The 2500-nt window shown below is 38.3% G+C and overlaps 1 protein-coding gene across 1 annotated transcript in view; it reads right to left on the reverse strand.

Moving 5' to 3' along the window:
* The window catches only part of LOC135214658 (uncharacterized protein DDB_G0271670-like), a 39984-nt gene that overhangs the window by 667 nt on the left and 36817 nt on the right, over positions 1-2500 (reverse strand). The gene's annotated exons all lie outside the window — the stretch shown is intronic.

A 2500-nucleotide genomic window follows, 5' to 3' on the forward strand; every position in this document is an offset into this window, starting at 1 on the left:
ACACAAACTATATATATATATATATATATATATATATATATATATATATATATATATATATATATATATTGAAGAGAGTGGGGTTGGGGGGGGGGGGTGGGGGTGGGGGTTGGCAGTAGAAGGTGTTAGCATTACGGCTTTCAACATGCATTTCAAAACGAGGTGGGAAGCAATAATGCCTTTTCTATAGTATTTATCACAAACAAACGCTGATACACATTCAAAGCTACTCAATTCGATCTCTGGTACACGCCACGGACCTTGCAAGAGTACGTGTATGTTTATGTGTCTGTGGGTGTAATTTACGTTGTGATTGTTAAATGTCAATACCAGTCAGAAAACTAACTTCCGATGGCATACAATCAAGGTATAGAAATGCGTGCACGGTAATAGTGACAGCGCTCGTTCTTAGAAATCTCGCTCCGCTAATCACATACTTTAAAATCAACTTCGAATGAATAATGATGAGGTTGGAATTATGATTCGGTAAAACTGAATTATTTTTTTTACAAGACAGAAATCATTCGAAGCTTATTCGAGCAAGGTTTAAAGTAAGCTTTGAATTACTACGTACTCTGAGTAGAAGGATCTTGCATCATCGGAAATATTTCCAGGTATAACATAATCGCCCCCTCCTACTCCCCCTGACCCACCCCCACCCCTACCCCTCCCCCAACCCCAGGCCACTAAAACTCCATCAGCAATAATTAAAGCGTAAGACATAACGTGCCATCAAAGCCGAGGAGGAAAAAATTATATTCCATCAAAGCGACTCATTTCGCGACGCTCCTGATTGGCTGTTGATAAGCCAATCACAGGGCTGGAAAACTCTCAGTCTCTCTCGAGAGTTCACATGGGTAGGATCTATATGTTCAAACCTCTCCCGAGTTATACTTCATTCAGGAGAGGTGGAACATACGTACATCTTACCCATGTGAAGTCTCGAGAGAAACTGAGAGATTCCAGCCTGTCATTGGCTTATCAACAGCCAGCTTCCAGCCCCGTCATGGCTTATCAACAGCCAATCAGGAGCGTCGAGGAGAGGTGGAACATAGATCCTGCTCATGTGAACTCTCGAGAGAAACTGAGAGCTTTCAGCCCTGTGATTGGCTTATCAACAGCCAATCAGGTGCGTCGTAGTTTTTTATTTTATTTAAGGTTAAAGTTAGCCATAATCGTGCTTATAGAGGTGCCAACAACAGGTCACCACCGGTCAAGACTGGAAGTTTCATAGGCCGCGGCTGAGAGTTTTGTGGGCCATGGCTGAGAGTTTTATACAACATAATGCGCTGTACAAAAAACTCGATTGTTGCCGAAGATTTTTTTTTTTATTTTTTTTTTTAGGTAAGGAGCACTAGCGATTATGTGATCGCGTCATAGCATTTTTTCATATTACACTAAGAGGGGTCGAGGAGTCTGTACCAATTTTTTTTCGAAGGAATGAAACCTTGATCCTGTCAACAATAACAAAAAAAATCCTCTGAAGTTTCTTCAGCGCAATCTAGTTTTCTGTACATTGCATGAAGTTGCATGAAACTCGGCCACGATCCATAAAACTTTCAGCAATGGCCCCGTGGTGGCCTGTGTTTCTAGCCTCAGTAGCTTTTAAGATCTGAGGGCGAGCCAGAAAAGTGCTGAGGGACAGACAAAGGAATAGTTTTCTTTTACAGAAACCTAAAAAGCCTGTGGATTTTGTAATTATTCGAACTCATTTCTGAAGTCTTGCATATAGTATGCAGGCGATGTATATTATAATCCCCTATTTTTAATTAGGTGATAAATAACTCGGTTTTTAGAATAAAACCTCAATGGACAGACGTGACATTGTGACACAAGGCCAAATAAGACTTGATTACGTTCAGAAATAACCAAAATTAAAAGGAATTGACGCAGTATAGAAAATGAATGCCTTTAAAATAAAAAAAAACTAAAAATGAGTCTCCATGTTTTTAGAATCACTTAAATAAAAAAAAAAAAAAAAATTATATATAAATTTGTTCTGGTTTTATTAATGCAGGAAATATTTTCTGTTTTTCAGAATTGTCAACTTCAAAAACGTGTCCTTTGAAGTGCTATACAAGAATGGTTCTTGTGCCGGGAACGTTTGCGGTGCCTTGCAACGTTTTCTCTTTTTATGTTTTGAGAAGATTATTTTATATGTTGCAAGCAAAGTATTGTTAAAATTCCAGCCGTGCTTGTTCCTAAAGCGGATGTAGCAAGCAATATTACGCTTTTCGTTACTCACCGGCAGAGTAACGTCTGAATTTACATTTATTGTAACTATCACTGACAGTATTATTAACGGGATTAGAATTATTACTATTGGTGTCTTTATAATCAGAGCATTTGTTTTGCGTCATCTGCCAGCACAGTTGTGTTTGTATACTGTTTAATTTTAGTCGATTATGAATACGTACTTCCAAAAAACTGGAGTATTCTGGAGTAACCAGGGTTTGTGAATTTTATTATCAAAGGAACTTCGTTTACTAGTTTTAATAAT

This window comes from Macrobrachium nipponense, chromosome 46 (assembly GCF_015104395.2).
Source record: "Macrobrachium nipponense isolate FS-2020 chromosome 46, ASM1510439v2, whole genome shotgun sequence".
Lineage (NCBI taxonomy): Eukaryota > Metazoa > Arthropoda > Malacostraca > Decapoda > Palaemonidae > Macrobrachium > Macrobrachium nipponense.